The sequence below is a fragment of the Drosophila albomicans genome, chromosome 2L (genome assembly GCF_009650485.2).
Source record: "Drosophila albomicans strain 15112-1751.03 chromosome 2L, ASM965048v2, whole genome shotgun sequence".
NCBI classification, from domain to species: Eukaryota; Metazoa; Arthropoda; class Insecta; order Diptera; family Drosophilidae; genus Drosophila; species Drosophila albomicans.
In genome coordinates, this window is record NC_047628.2 from 17,723,196 (window position 1) to 17,740,456 (window position 17,261).

Genomic DNA, 17,261 nt, shown 5'->3' on the forward strand with positions numbered 1-17,261 from the left:
TAATGAGAAAAGTTCTTTTTTTTTTTATTCTTCGTTGTACAATTCTTTTCATTATTTGTGTTGTTTTCTTTGTGTTGTGCGAGGGGCTGCAGCTCAGCTCAACGAACGACAAGACAAAAGTCTTGGTTCCACGGCTCTGATGATGACGATGATTACGATGATCCTTGGGCTTGTAATGAGATATGCCAAAGCACTTTTGCTAAGCAGCATTTTACGAGAGTACGAATACGAATTCTATACTATATATACATACATATGTATGTCTGCATATATATCTAAAATGTATTTTGTAGCTTTCTTTGTTGCCCACAACACACACAGGTGTGTCCCACTCTCCTTTTTCTTTTTGTGTTCTTATTGTTGTGTATTTTATTCTTTTCCTTGGAAAAGGCGATTCACAACTAGAGACGCGCTGTCTGCACTGCTCGCATTACAGACAACTTCCAAATACGTTTCGAGTTGTATTTAAAATTAAATTTGTTTAAAAATAGGATTTGCAAAAATTCTAAAATTCAGCAATTTAAAATTCTGCTTTTCATATAAAAATACTAAAATAAAACTCAATGTTTTAAAATACTGATTTCTATATTAAAATTCTGAAATACATTTCAGTATTTTAGAATACTCCTTTCTTTATAAAAATACTAAAATAAATTTCAGTGTTTTAAAATACTGATTTATATATTAAAGTTATAAAAGAAAATTTCAGTATTTTAAAATACTGCTTTCTATATAAACGTTCCAAATCAAAATTTCAGTATTTAAAAATACAGCTTTCAATATAAACATTCCAAATCAAAATTGCAGTATTTGAAAATACTGCTTTCCATATAGAATGTGGCAAACAAAAGCTTTCCTCATATACTCCACTATCTTTGTCATCCACTGTTGCGCACCTTCTGCGTATACGTAATAACGTATACTTAATTTGGCAAATAGTGTTATTAAGTACTTTCGCAAGCACACTTTACAAGCAGCAGCACAAAAATAACAACGCACTCAAGTTGTAAATTTACGAACCTTTTGCACAAGTTATTCCCAAGGGCCCCAAAAATCGACGAACGTATCCAAAAATTATTCCGAAAATGCAGCGCACATGAAAAACTTTTGTGTTTTTTTTGGTCTACGCAAAGTATTGAAGAACTTCACACTCTCGGCTGCAAAAACGTATGTAAGTGTGTATCTATGTGAGTTTTTGCAAGTGTTTTGGTCTATGTAAGTATCCAAGAGATGCGCGGAAAAAAGGGAAAACAAAACAACACCAAAAAGAACCCAAAAATAGCGACGACAAAAATGCGGCAGAAAATTGCAGCAAAATTAATAATAGTTCTTTTGTTTATGTTTCAACTTGAAGTGTGCTCGTGTGTGTGCGTATGTCTGTGTGTGACATTTAAGTGTGTGTTAGTGTTGTGAATATTTAGACATTTCCTTTTAGTTTGTATGTTTGTTTTTTTTTTATTTACGCAAAACAATTTGCATATTACAATACACTTCACTTTGGCACATTGATCAATAATAATATTATTCGTATTTTGGCGTAAATTATTATTGTTATTTTTACTTTTGTCGACGCACAATAAAGTCTGTAAAAAATGTAGCAAACAAAAAAAAATGTTTTGCTACTTTTTATTTTTAGCGTCGGCCAATGAAACGAAAATTTTTTCACTCACATGTGGAAAATGCCGCTGCACGCACTTTTATTTTATTTTATTTCTGAGGTTTTTTTTTTATTTCCAATTTGTTGCAAGCGTTGCTGGTGTTGCAGTTGCAGTAGTTGCTGGTGATGATGTTGCCGCAGTTGTTGTTGTTGTTGCTGGTGTTTGTCACTTTCGAGTTTTTACCCTTTGCGTTTTTTGTGGGTATTTTTATATATTTGTGGTAGAGAGAAGGAAAAACTCGACGCGTGTTTCGTTATTATTTTTGTATTTTGTATTTAGTATGTTGGTGTTATTTTGTTTTGGTCCGTTTTATTTTTAGCGTTAGATTCTCTGCGGTCAGCGATTTAAAAATAACAACAGCAGCTCCGCATGGGTTGCACTTTACTTGGACATGGACTTTAAAGCTGTTGTGCGATGATTGAATTGCGAAAACTCGCGCCACTTTAATTAAATTAAAATTATTTTATTTGTTGTATTTTGTTGCAACTTGCACTTCGTATTTCAAAATTTATTTTATTTATTTTTTTTGTATTTTTTGTGGACACAACACATGTGGCTTTTAGCTCGAATTTGTTGTTTTGTTTTATCAGCGTTCACACTTTATTTATATTTATTTGATTAAATTTTTGTATCAGTTGCAATTTGCATTTGAGAACTGAGAAATGAGTTTTGAGTTGCAGTTGTTGGAAGTTACAGTTCAATATTGCGATGTCTTGAACTCAACCAAAAAACGGCGTCTGCGTTGGTGAGTTGTTGTTGTTGTTGTAGTTGCTGTTATATTATTTTGGTGTTTTTTGGTCTTTGTCCAATTTACCGCTCCGGCGTTCTACTCACTTCGATGAGCATCTTGTAACTATTTTCAAAAAGCGCACGAACGCAGCTGCAGAGCGACGACGGCGCTGCGGAGCGCACAAAAATCAAACCAGCAGCAGCAGCAGCGGCCAGACAAACGAAACCGAAACCGAAACAGAAAACAGAGACCGAGACCGAGACCACCACAATAACAACAACAAACAGCAGAAGCAGCAGCCAGCGACAACGCCAACTCAAGAACAACACACAACAACAGCAATGCCGCCAGCCGCAGCAGCAGCAGCAGAAGCAACAGCAGTCGCAGTCGCAGTCGTCGTCATGCGAGCTGAGAGCAACCACCAAGAGAGCCAACACACCGAACGAGAGAGAGCGAGAGAGTACCCGTACAATTCAAAGTTTAAGAGAGTGCTTGTGCTTTTGTAAACGCAGGCCACAAGAAAGAAACACAAAAATAATAAAAACAACAACACGAAGCGTAGCATCCGCGTGCTGCGTTGTTGGGCTACTGAAGAACTGAAGCACTGGCCAGCCAGCCAGCCGAACCGACCAGCAGCAGTAACAGCAGCAGCAGCCGAAGCCGAAGTCGCGACGACTCGATGCCATCAACTGTAATACGATTCGTGTACGAACCGATGACCGACGAAGCTTCGTGCGCGGGCGAAGAGCGCCACGATTACTTAAGCAGTGACTAACTAAACTGCTAACAGTGTGTGTGCTGCGGAGCGCACGAGCCAAACACAGCAGCGCATGGTTAAGCCCAAGCCAAGCCCCATATAACGAGCACACTCAGTCTGTCTGAGTGTCTCAGCTCTGTTGCTGTTGATTTGGTCTGTCTGTTATGCATTAACAGCGCACTGTATTGCATTTGGTCCATATGTCGGGTTAGATGTGATTTTAATGCCACATTTAATTAGCTGGAATGGTCTTTGATAATATAGTACTTTGTAATAACTTAACCTTATTTGATGGGGTCAAAAAAAAAAAAACAACAACAACAAAAATACAAGTAGCAAACAAAATGGCCGCAAGCGAATTTTGCTCATTAAAGTCATCTCAGTAGCAGCAACAGCAACAATAACAACTACAACAACCGACACTGAAGCATTTACAATGATGAAGCCTGCGACAGCCAACAATGCAAACTTAAGTACAATAAGCGCTTATTAAATGTGCTGAATGCGAATAAACTTTTAGCTAAATAGAAAATGGCGACAGCAAGGACGAGAAACAATGAACGTAAAATTTCGCGCTGCGGAAGCCAACGTCGAGCGCTGCTTCGCCAATGCCACTTGGGAGCCGTCAGTCACCCACAAATAGTGGAAGCTGCGTCGCCCCACGCCTCCACACAATCTGTTGCCCCCTTTGGCAGGCCCATCAAAGATTTTGCATGGCGTGGCAGAAACAAAGCGAGCGCAAAATGAGAGAGAAAGGGTGAGAGAGAGAGAATGAGAGAGAGGGGGAGGCAGAGCAAAGTAGTTGTATTTTGGGCCAAGCTGATTGGGTTTTTCCCGCTAGTAAACTGTCTGTAAGTTTTCCCCCTTACGCTCCACGCAAAAGTTATGAATTGTTCAAGCGCAAAGGGGATAAAAGTCTACTAACACATTTTTCGGGGGCAAATGTTGAAATTGTAAAATGAGAAATTAAGTTCTAATGCATAAATCAGTTGTCTCTCACTCTTTGTGGTGTCTACTTCCCTCTGTCGCCTCGACCTGACTCACTTGTCATATTGATTAATGAGCTTTGGGCAACTGCACATTGCTTGGCACTTAGCACGTGCTGCCAGGAGACCAAAACTCCAAAACTCCATCGCCATCGGCGTGGCCATCGTCGCCGACAGGTACCAAGGACACCAACAACCACAAAACAGACGCCTGCCTGATGTGGCCACAAAAGTTATTTATGGGCGCCTCAGTATGCAATTTGTTGTGGTCAACAAATCGGCATACAAATCGCGACCAGAGAGTCCAAGACCATACCAGAGAGATCATTAGAGAACCAGAATGAGATGGAATGAGATCCGCAACACATAACAAATACAAACAAGAGGAATGGCAGCGACTTCTACTCACCTAAGTTGTTTGATTAGTCACGTCCAAGGAATGTCAAAAAGAGGATGCTCCTTCTGCTCGACAAGCACCCCAAAAGGTGAGGTCCAGCCAAAACAACAACAAGCCACAGCACAAAAAAATGTGCCCCTTCAAATGCGCTAAAAGCGGCCAAGAAATCAGCTTAAGCCAAATGGCGTTAATCCATGAATTATTGCCTAAAAGCATGCCAAAGCGCATTAAGTTTTTGACTTTGGTTCTTTTTGGCCACAGCACACCACGCAAAGCAGGTAAACAGACGGACAGATAGGCAGACGGACGGACAGCAACAGTGTCAGATGGCGACAGACAGCCGCAGGACAACACGGACAACAATCACAATAACAACAGGTAGTACAAGCATTAAAGAGATATAAACAAACAACACACTTTTGATACTCTTTAAAAAGCTTAAGAAGTATTCTAGAAATATTGAAAAAATACAATAAGCTTACTTTTAAAAGAATTCAATTTAATATTGTAGTTGAAATTATATATTCAAATATCTTGAGCTTAAATATAATAAACGAAATCTTTAAAATTAAAATTCTTGCAAATCAACAATGTGTTTTATTAATAAAAGCCCGCTCTCATAATTCTACTTTGCTTATTTTGAAATCTTTGTTAACCTAGAGCAAACCTTTTTCGCACAAAGTTTGCGCCAACTTTCTGGTTCAAGTTGCCGAGCACCTAAATCAACCTTTAGCAAACCAATTTTGTTGTAAAGTGTATCATTAAGGCGCTTTCAATGTAGTCCAAAGAATTTTCATGGAATTCGTGGGTTTAATTCTTAATTATGAACTAGAAAATAAGCATCTTAAGTATTTTATACCTTTGCAGAGCTTAATGAGAGAAATTTGTTGTAGAAATTGTAATTAATTTAAGAAAGGAAACGATGAAATTCTTAAACAGTTGCTTGAGCAAAGATGACTCCAACAAAATGCTCGTAGTTAGGGCAATTTGACAATAACAAGCAAAACAGCTAAAACATTAGTAATGTCCATGAAAGTGCCAATGAATAACACGAAACATACATTTGCCTTGCATTTGTATCTGTATCTCAACAACCCAAAAGCAAAAAAAAAAAAAACAAAAGCAAAAACAATTTAACAGCAAGAAGGCAAAACAAAATAAGCCAAGTTTTTGACCGCACCCAAGTGGGGAAAAAAGAGAAAGAGACAGACTGAGAGTGTGAGGGAGACCCAGCTCAATAAGGCAGATATCCATATACTTATATTTACGGTCAACATCTTTGTGTGTGTGTGTGCGTCGCGAGCTCTTTTTTTATGAGTATTGACATTATAATCAACGCCGTTTTCAATTTCAGCGAACCCCCAAAAAAGGTGCATCCCAAAGCAACACCAAAAAAACCTAAAAAACGAGAAGGAATTGAAAAAAAAACACAAAAACAAAAACAAAAGCACAACGAAAAAGAAACGTAAAAAGTTCTGTTTGATTTTTGTTGTTCATTTTTATCTTTCGGCCACTTTTCGGGTCGCACAGCAAAAAATATGTAAATTATGACTGCAAAAAGAAATAAATAAAAAACAAACTATATGCAAGTTTGTGAGTGTGTGTGTGTGTGGGTGTTTTATCTATGTGTGTGTTTGGATGTATGTGTGCTTGTGTGGCATGCGTCAGTCACCTGCGGTATTTCATTTTCGTTGATGGTTTCGTTTTTATTGCTCCGCTGCGCCTTTGCTGTTATCCCTCGACAGCTGAAGAGCTGAAGAGCTCGATCCTCTGCATGCTCTGCATAGTTTTGAACTTGAGCTTTTACCCATATCCCTATGGATTAGTGCTGACGGCAAAAAACACACGACATGCTCCAGTTAGTTATTGTTACACGCTGCAGCTTCCAACCAAATTCATGCAGACTACAGCAGCAAGCTCAACATCAAAGGGGGAGGAGTTGGAGCTCCCGTTGGGAAGCTGATTAAATGTGTGGGAAGAAGCGAGTGCATATGAAATTCTTCTTCTTTATGCACATTTTATTGATTATGAATATGCATTCCTTTAAATATTTTAAATAGATTGCAGAATATTTCGGATATACTAAGAAATAGTTATGGTATATTTTTGGGTTAATAATAATACTAAATATAATGAAGAGAAAATTTAATAAATGAAAGGAAAGTAAAAAAAGTGAAAGAAAATATGAGATGAAAAAAAAAAAACAAGTAAATAACCAAGTCGAGTGTGCTCGACTGTGAGATACACGGTAACCATTTTGAATAAAAGCAAAACAGTTCGGTATTATTTTTAAAGTGTACCAAAAAATACATCGTAAAAATACAAAAATATACAGAAGGGCATATTTAGTATATTGTTGAAGTACATACATTAGAAATATACCATAGAGGTCAAAATATACTAGATACAACTAATAAGTAACCATTTTTTTTTTTTTTTTTACAATATTTATTAAAAAGAATAGATAAGTAGTGCATAGGACATAATACATGGTGGGAAGTATAAAGATAAAGTATTTAAAGCTATTTTCATGGAATTCGTAATATTGATTTCAGACACAAATTTTTATAATGAAATTATAATAAAATTATTGATTCCAACGTTGGTGGACACTTTTTGCAAGGCTAAAACTTGACTCTTCCATAAATACTTGAATATGTTTAAAGAATTTTCTTAATTAAGATGCTTTATGATATTTTAATTACCTTAGTTTAAAATAACTATAAGTGTAATATGCGAAATCTCTAATGAAATTTAATATTATTTTTCTTTTTAGGTAAGTTGAAGAATGAATCATACTCTATGCAGACTAACACAAAAATTGAAGTGTTCTAACATTTCTGTAGAAGAATTTTGAAGAATGCTCAAGTAAGTTTGGGAAATAATAGAAAACTTGAAGAGCGGTTTAACAATGCGTCACAAGCGTGTTTGTGTGTAAAGACGAGGCATGAAAAGAGAGCAGACATTGGCGTTCATTTGCATGTTTGTTTTTTTTTTGGGCGTGCTATCAGCTGGCGAGAAAGAAGAAACAAGAAGCTCGTCTCGTTTTGGCACCGATATCTAATGGCATTCGAGCTGTGTGTGGTGCATAAAAAATGCTGTTGGGTTGACTTGAATTACAGTAGCCAAACAATCAAAGAGGTACGAATACGTTTGTATGAATGTAAATGAATATGTTTGCAAGTGCAGATAGAACAACGAGTGTACTCGAACTCGTTTTTGTTGGAGTGTTGGGTGTCAATGCTCATATTTAATGCTTAGCTGAGTTTCTGCACTCCTGCCACATTGGGGCACAACACTCATCTGTCAACGAATGGATTCCACCAGTCGATGTCAATGTGTGCATTAAATGTCAATAACCATAACTTAATTCATTTGGATTTGGTTTGTCTTTCACATGGCTGCCGTTATCCGACTCGAACTGTGTTTGCATTGCCCACAAAGGTCAACTCTGGGTGACAGTCGCCTCGCCTCGCCTCTCCTCCCCTTCCACTTCCACTTACTTCTCTCGCTCCTAGATACCTCGCTATCGGAGCGACAAACACATTGAAATTGAATAAGCACTGCAATGGACACAAAAATATTGACTTCGGGTGTAGTTTTTGGGTGCATCATAAATCAAACTGATTGTCAGCATAGACGAGAGAGAGAGACAGAGAGAGAACACGACAAAAGGGAAAATATTGAGAGAGAGTGAAACGTGAGTGCGAAAGAACTTTTCGGTCGAGTTATTGATTGCAGTATTAAGCTAATTGCCCGGAGAATTATAAAGCGATTCTGGAAGCAATTAGCCAAATAGTTGCAATCGAATTTCCGGCTAACTCGCTTGATGTGCTTTGTTAGCTGCTGGCAGCCATTAAAAGTATTTCCTGTTTGTCTTTTGTCTCATGCAGCACAAAAAGTACCGAAGAGAAAAGAAAAATGGAGTAAAGTTGCGCTTAGTGATTTCCGGTGTGACAAGTCCTTGAAGGAAAGTAAATGTATTTGAAATTTAAAGAAATTGCAGACTCTAACAGGCAACATTTCTAGTTAGATGTTTCCACTTGCCAAATAAATAATTTATTTACTCTTCCCACATTTTTCACTTTTATAGTAAATATAGTAAATATATTTCATGATGAAAGAAGTCCTTACTAAAATTTTAAGTTAGATGTTTGTATTTGCCATACATAAAATGTACTTCATTACATTAAAATCCTCATTATTCATCAGTACTTTGATTTAATATGCTGCTAATGTCAAAATATTTCTAATATTCAAATGAAGCTGCACAAAACAGTGTTTATTTAAAGGCATTAAATCAAACACATTTTAATTAAATTAATTACAATTGAAAGCACTTCCCCACTGCCAAAGCAAACACAAATATAAACCAGGCAGAGGCAGAGGTAGAGGCAGAGGCAGCAATAGAAACAACATGTTGCACGCAGGCTGTCGCAACACTTTCAGGCCTGCCACCCGCAAATAAAAGCATTAAATGCTTTGTTAGTGGCTGCCACAACTCCCAACTCCCATCGAAAGAATGAACAAACGTGCAATATGCTGGCTGGCCATTCATTCCACCATTCCTCCATTCATTCATTCATTCATTCGCTCATTAAGTGGCAGCTGACGCCGCATGAGGTCTACAGCGAAAAGGATGCCGCGATGTGGCATGAGGTGCCAGCTGTCTGGACACTTTGTGACAGGCAACATAATTTTTATTACATTGTCGACGCTGTTTTCTAGTTGTTGTTGGTCGTCTCTTTATTATTTTTTGGGCTAAAAATTAATTTCATATTGATGGCCAAGTTGAACTGTATTCTATAGTCTGTGCCACAGAGTGCGGTGTGTGTGTTTGTTGTGTGTGGCATTAGCATTCAGTGTGTGGCGCGTACATAAAAAGGTCTGTGTTTTGTGTACTTCACCTTGTGACTTAAAGACTGCGGAGAGACGGAGCATAGATAAATCATCAATGTTGCGGAACAAATGAACTTTACTCAATAGTCTACAGTCTCTCTCTCTCTCTCTATCCCCTCAAGTTGGCAAAGCTTTGAGCCAGTTGTCACTTCTTCAAAGCGTCAAAGCGTCTGTCAAATTAACCTTGAATTGCGAATAACATTTTGTCGAAGACCCGCAACGCATTTTAATTGAATTTAATTAACTTTTTACTACGCCCGATACTTTGAATATGGGAAAGCGACGACGACGACGACGGCGACGGCGACTTCGACGTCGATGTTGACAATGAAACCAGCGACGCATGCGCGCAGACTAATTGCCGGACGATGGCGACGGCGACGGAGTCCAAGCTATCGTTTTGCCTTCAAAAAACGAGCCAACAAATAAAACAATACTATGGGAAACCAAAAGTAGCGAACATAAAAGGGGGAGGCAATGTGTGGGGGCGGAGTTTTGGGGGCAGTTACTGTGTTACGTTTAATTGCTGCACTTGTGAACCCCACGGCAACAATGGCTTGCTTAGTCGCTTCTACTTGTGGCTAATTTAATAAATACGAGTATCTAAAGTACTCACACACACACACTCACACGGTCGGATGGCGTAATCATTTGAGGAAACTTCCAACAGATGTTTTTCACTACCAGTAATTTGCCGAAAAGTTAAGTTCTTGACTTTTATTTTAGTCTAGTTTCTTTTTATCTATTTAAAGTATCGTACTATTTAGTTTTATTGCATTCTACTTTAGTCGACACGTGCATTAAGCTTATCTAAAAGAAACTGTCATTAAGGCTTTATTTCAAAACCGATGCTGGTGATAGTGGCCAAAACTAAGGCAATAAAATAAATTTGGTAAACAAAATTTGATACGGGTATTTGAGATAGAGAGATAAAAGAATGGGAAACACTTTAAATAAAATCAAATGTAATAGATTTGTTTACTGAATGTTTGCTATTTATTGTAAACAGAAGTATTTTGCTTAAAGAGTTAAAAGGAAATTACTTTGGGAAATCATTAAATGGTTTGTTCAAAAGTTTCTTTGTATTGCAATTATTCCCGCTATCCGAAAGGGTCTAAGTTGCTTTGGTTGACAAGCTGGTATATTTTGTACTTTGTGGTATATTTTTATACCCGCTACCCATAGGGTAGAATGATATTATAACTTTGTGCCGGCAGGAAATGTATGTAACAGGTAGAAGGAGGCATCTCCGACCCTATAAAGTATATATATTCTTGATCAGCGTCAACAGCCGAGACGATATAGCCATGTCCGTCTGTCCGTCCGACCGTCTGTCCGTATGAACACCTAGATCTCAGAGACTATAAGAGATAGAGCTATCATTTTTTTCGACAGCATTTGTTATGTTTGCACGCAGATCAAGTTTGTTTCAAATTTTTGCCACGCCCACTGCCGCCGCGGCAAATCAAAAAATAAGATTAACAAGCCTAATTTAAAAGCTATAGTTCCCAATTTTGGTAAATACTATAATTACTATATTAGTTATGATTCCTGAAAATTTGGTTGCGATCAAATAAAAACTGTGGAAGTTATTAAAGAAATAATTTTGTATGGGCAAAAACGCCTACTTACTAGGGCTCTTAGTTGCTTTGGCCGACAATCTGGTACATTTTGCCGTCTATGGTATATTTTGAATGGTGTGCTGTATCGATATACCAAACATACCATTTGGTATATTTTTAGTATTTTTTAGTATTTTCGGTATATTTTGAAAATGATACCGCAATATTTTGCCTTTATTAAATATGGGTAGCGGGTATCTCACAGTCGAGCACACTCGACTGTAACTTTCCTACTTGTTATATACTCGTATGTATATGTATAAATATAGCATAATTTTATAGTATTTTTTCATATAGTATATTTTGGATACTGTTTTATCTCGATATGTCAAATATAGCCTGCGGTATATATTAGGTATTTTTGGTATACTGACTTGGTATATTACAGGAATAATACTGAATATTATTCTTATATTGAAAGTGAGTACTGCAGCTTTCTTACTTGCTTTTAAAAGTATTTTCATATACGTATATAAATAAAGAGTCAAGAAGAAGAATTGTGCATCAATTAACATTCACATTGAATAGAATTGCTTGTAAAATATTTGCTTTATATAGTAATTTTAAACATATAGGAAGGGAAATCATGTAGTTTTGGGAAACTATCAAAATAATTGTTTTTGATGTATATATTATATAATATATACTGAATGTCAAGAATATTTATAGTGCGTGTAAAACAATTTATAGGGTTTAGTCTCTATCCAATTAAAAATAAACTTTATTGAAATCTCAAAATTTGACCCCTTTGCTGAAGATTCTCAGTCGTGTCCCTAATCAAGATAATGGTACTTGGCAAACAACCATTAACATTCCGCACTAAATGCAAAGCATTTAAATTTCATTTGCAAATAACATGAAATATATATATGAATGTATATAAGAAGTCAAACAAGTGTGTATATGTATCTGTGCCACATGATGCAACATTCGTGCTTGTGCGTGGCATGATGATGATCGCAGGTCGCTTTTAGGTTGCAATAACCATATTCAATTGTGTATTCATTATGAGAGTGCATCAAGTTTATTAGTTGGCCTGCTTTTTCCTTGCAAATTTTGCTTGATTTTCCTCTTGTTGTTTTTATTATATTTTCAAGTTTTTTTTTTCTTTTTTCTGTGTTTTGTGTGTTACCATCAAAGCGAACAACAGATTGCATGCATTGAGGCAACAGGCGGCAACACACATACACAGTGAGCAATCAGACGCAACTTGCCAACTGGCTGCCATTTGCTGCTCAAGATTTACAGAAATTTATGCAGACAACGACGACGACGACGATGATGATGATGGCGATAATAATGATGATGATGACGACAGTGGCTGGCCACAGAAATAGAAGTTCACTATGGGATTGTAACAAGGGAGCAAAGGGGATTGGGGAAGGGATTGTTGGAGCACTTCAAGGCGCTGTGGCTGACTCGCTGACTCGTTTAATGTCCGTCCAACGTTTGTTTAATTTGTCTGCTTTGGTTTTTTGGGTCAGCAGATGAGCAACGGCCACCACAAAGGCAACGCCAGAACAAGGGAGGAGGAGAGGGAGGAGGAGGCATGCAAAAAAAAGGGGAAAAATAATACGAACACATACATACATGCATACATCCACATTTTTAGACAGTTTCATAAACGCGCCTCTCGGCCGCCGTCCATTAGCTCTGCATACTTGCTCTCTACTGTTCTTGTTCTTAGGCGCTGCAATATGTTTTTTTCTTTTTTTGATACAATATTTGCATTGTGTATCTGCTTGCTCGGCCTCCGCGATAAGAGGCCGCGTCTCAGTCTCAGTCTCAGTCTCTGTGTGTGCCAAAGCAAACTAAACCAGATCAACTAAAACTTATCTGAAAGACCAACTGTAAGCGAAAAGTACAAATCCCAAAAAAATAATATTAAGTGTAGTATGGTAGATAGCAGTAAACTTCCACATAAATAAAGGGCTGTGGTTTGGTCATAAATTTGTTTTTCTTTTCGCTCTCAACGTTGATGTCGTCCACGTTGTCATCGAGCAATGAGGCCTCATTTAACACACCTCGCACACGTGTCGCTTTGTTGATAACAGAACACACAGAAAAACAGTCCATGGGGTGACATCTAAGCAGGGACATCTGCCCTCCATTAAGTGGCACGATTAACAGATGCGCGTGTATAATTGCCAAGACAAATGCCAACTGTCTATACAATAATTGTTCAACATCTTGTTCGCAGAGTTAGTGTTGAGTGGAGTGGCTTAAGATTGATGGTAGGCGATGCTTGTTAGAAAGTCTTTGTGTTAGAACAAGCAGATGAAGCAAACAACGTAAAATCAAACGTATTTTAAATATTGATGAAAGAATAACTTAATTTTAACATAAATATATTTAATATAATATATACTATGTATAATACTGAAATACTACAAATACTGCAAAATACTAAAATCAAATCAGTATTTTAATTTTAATACTACATTTTAAAAAGTAAATATTGATTTGAATATCTTAGTATTTTTCAGTATTTAAATTTTAATACTATATTTTAAAATCAGTACTTAAATTTTAATACTATATTTTAAAAATTATATACTGATTTGAACACCTTAGTATTTTGCAGTACATGCAGTATATATTATGTACTACATTTAAAAATTGAAATACTGTATTTAATAGTACTGCCGTATATTTAATTGATTTGTTAAATCATTTCTATATCTTTCCATAGCACTATTTATATATGCTCAAAGAAGTCGTAGAAAAAGAAGTTGTAGAACATACTTACGACCATCAAACAAGCATTATTTCGTCGCTTAAATTCGATATCGAAACGTTTAATCCTACGCTAATAAAATAGTATTTAAATAATACCACAATTCTGTATAATATACCAAAAGTATATTTCTCTCGTAATCAAATTTCTACTATTAAATTCGATATCGAAACGTTTAATCCTACGCTAATAAAATAGTATTTAAATAATACCACCATTCTGTATAATATACCAAAAGTATATTTCGCTCGTATTCAAATTTCCACTATTAGATTTATGTCAGTTCTTTTAAGTGCAGTTGCAACTCATAATTAAGTTGACGTTATTGGCCATAAATATTATACAACTAAAATAATGAAATGCTGTCAATGTGTAATAATAACTGTGTTTAGATGTAGTCAACTATAACAACATAATGAAATAGCTACAAAAATCTTAAGTTAGTTTATTAGTTCTACTTTAGTTGGTATTGCCAAAAAAAAAGAACTTGCTAAAGAATTTCTTTGATAGCATGAATAGCTTTGCTAGTAAACAATGGTTGCAATTCTCCAACTTTACTAAATGAGCTACTTAAATGAGTCTCAGTCAAGAAAAATGGCCAAGAAGAGTGCTGCAAAGTGAGGTGGTGAATAATGAAAGGGAAGCAAAGAGAGAGAGAGAGAGAGAGAGAGAGCAAAAAGAAATGGCTGTCTAATGTCTAATGTCGCTTGACTGCTTATGTGATAGCTAAGCACAAAATGTCACCTTCTCGCAGTATTGAATGTTGCAAGTTCCTTTTGGCTACATTCACACACATTCACACACAAATCGTTGGCCATTTACAATGGCTATGTGTGTGTGTTGGCCACTTGGCCACTTGGCGTTACAGTTACACAATTTCAGCCAGCTTACGCTGACGTCGCGTCGCGTCGCTTACCCGCACTTACAGCTGCAGATACACATGTATAAGAGTACTCTCTTCTCCACACCACACCAACTAAATAAATAGTTACAAGTACATACGTATATGTATGTGTGTGTGTGTAGAAGCACTCTACACACACAGTAGCTGCTGGCGGCTACTTCATGTCGCGCACAATTGCCACTAATTTAACGCTGCTTTTTTTTGTGTTGCTTTTCTTCTTCTCTGCTCTCTCAGCTGCTTTCTTAAATCTGCCTCAAAGCTGACACTTTGTGATGCTACTTACACACACATTACACTCACACACACACATACACTTAGCTAGAGAGATTTCTGTTTTGTGGACTCTTGAAGGCATTACTAATCTGTGTCTTTTATAAAGCCAAGCCAAGCCAAGTCAAAGCGAGGTCAGGCCACAACTTGGGTTCGGACTCAAATTGTAACTCAAACCTCAAACCTAGACTTCGACTATGATGACTACAACTACAACTGCGACTTCCACTTCGACATCGAGTCGACTACTAAAGTATCTCTAATGAGACATAAGCACTATGCACTTCAGACTCCGCCGGAATTTGTGTAGTTCTGAGCGTAGCTGAACATTGGTTCTATCGTCGCCTCATTTACGATTTATGTGACCAAATCTCAACGCATTCTGTGTGGGCGTCTTTCTCGCACCCTTACACTGGCAAAAGGGAATGAACTAGACAAAATATGGGTTAGAAATTTATGAATGAAATGGGAAAAAAGAGTTTACTAAACAGAAATCATGGTTAGCTAAAGTAAATATAGTTTAATGCGTATTTAAAATTGATACATAATTATTCAAATATTTATTTGTACGTACATGGATGTGTAATCCATTGAAATTCTTTTCTTTGTAATTCAAAAATTTGATTCTAAGATTTATTTCTATTTTTGTCATAAATATTTTAAGTTTAATATCAACAATCTTTAAGGTTTTCCTTTGTAATTAATTGAATTATTAATTGTTTTTTTTTTTTAATAATTTTCAATCTGTTTTTTTAATTTATGATTTATATTTTAGTTATAAAATTATTTATTAATGAATTATAAAAATTCAAAAAAATATTTTTTTTGTTATTTCCAAAGCAATTTCTCACAATCCAATTATTTAATATTGGAAATGAAGTTCTGGATAGATTATTTTTAATATGCAAAGTATGTCATCTAATTGTAAATTGATGAAGCTATTATTAAATAGTTATTATTAAATTATTATTTTTGTAATTCACGAAGCATTTTCTGGGACAATTTTGTATATTTTTATATTTGAAGTGAATTACGAAATAAATTCTTTTTAAAAAGAATTTCATTTAAGCTTAAATTGAATTATTATTTAACTATTGCTTTAGTTAAAATCGAATTGCAGTTATTGCTAGTTGTTTTTTCCCAAGTGTATCAAAAGACAGGGGAAAATAATGTTCTTGAAAAGCAATCATCCAACAAAGACCACAACAAATTGCCATACTATGGAATCGAAGCTAAATTCTCACAGCGTCGACAACTGAAAAGAGCGATGGAGAGAGAGACAGAGAGAGAGAGAGAGAGAGAGAGATTACTAAAATCTTTTGCATTAGGTTGCTCTCTAACTGTTGCTATCTCTGTTGCACCGCGGTGCTTCTATCACACTCTCACTGTTTGCATAATGCATTGTAAAGATCAAAATCAACTTGGGCCAGCGGCAACACAGCAGCAGCGATAAGAATCTCAAGTGCAAAGCAGCGAAGCGTTCGACAAAATACTAAAAAAAAAACCCAACACAAATGTATCTGTAAGATTGTCGTTGCATTTGTTGTTGTGGTTGTTGTTGTTGTATCTGTTCTGTTCTGTTCGCAGCTCGTGTTGTGTTAGCTCGTTTACAGCCTTCTTTGCTGCCTCAGTAGTTTGCTGCCGCGACTGCTTCTGCAGCTATGTATTTGAATAAGTATTTTTCATTGAATTTCGTTGCGCTGTGGAAATTTTTTTTCTTTATTTTGCTTAGCACGGGAACGGGGTGGAAAAACAAAAGTAATTAAGATGCACGAGGCAAACGGCGGAAGCAAAAAGATGGCGTACTCAAATGTGGGCGGCTTGGTTGGTGCTTGGACTAGGGTTAGGTGTGTGTGTATGTGTGTGTGTTTTTTAGAGTGTGTGTGTGTGAGTTGTTATTATTGTTGCCATCTCTAGGCCTGGACAGATCGCCGGCTGCTGCTGCTGCTGTTGGCTGCCGTTACACATGAACAATTCGTGGCGATAATTTATAAAATAAATGAAATGCACTTCATGGCGACTTAGATGGCGACCTCCCGCCAGACACAGTCTGAGTAAAGCCAAGTTCAGCCCAAAGCTGCCTGGTTTTTGCCGTAATTAATCTGTGTGCGATGCGGTTTTGACGTGCTTTGAATAGACGCAAAGAAAGAGAAAGAGCGAGAGGGAGAGGGACTTAGAATGATCATCATCAGCATTCAACAGCATCTTCTTTGTGTGGGCTGAGAATTGCTGCTGTTTTTGTTGTTGTTATTCCACCACACAAAAGGCCAAAGCAATCGTCATCTCTCTTTCTCCCCATCC

General features: G+C 36.7%; 1 protein-coding gene and 1 long non-coding RNA gene across 10 annotated transcripts in view; one reads left to right on the forward strand and one right to left on the reverse strand.

Annotated features, from left to right (window-relative positions):
* The window catches only part of LOC117565957 (uncharacterized), a 48,504-nt gene extending 45,536 nt beyond the window's left edge, over positions 1-2,968 (reverse strand). For 2 of the 7 annotated variants that reach the window (XM_034245348.2, XM_034245346.2), the window contains exon 1: positions 1,671-2,967. The gene's annotated coding sequence lies outside the window, so the exon portion shown is untranslated. Of the gene's footprint in view, positions 1-1,020; positions 1,578-1,670 lie in introns of those variants that run through there. The other 5 variants (XM_034245352.2, XM_034245349.2, XM_034245350.2 and 2 more) reach the window with 4 other exon arrangements.
* LOC127565123 (uncharacterized) overlaps positions 1-17,261 on the forward strand; it is an 85,292-nt gene that overhangs the window by 48,328 nt on the left and 19,703 nt on the right. For 2 of the 3 annotated variants that reach the window (XR_007954513.1, XR_007954511.1), the window contains one exon: positions 7,356-7,664. The exons of the other annotated variant lie outside the window; for it this stretch is intronic. This is a non-coding gene — a long non-coding RNA (uncharacterized LOC127565123). Of the gene's footprint in view, positions 1-7,355; positions 7,665-17,261 lie in introns of those variants that run through there. 3 annotated transcript variants of the gene reach the window in all.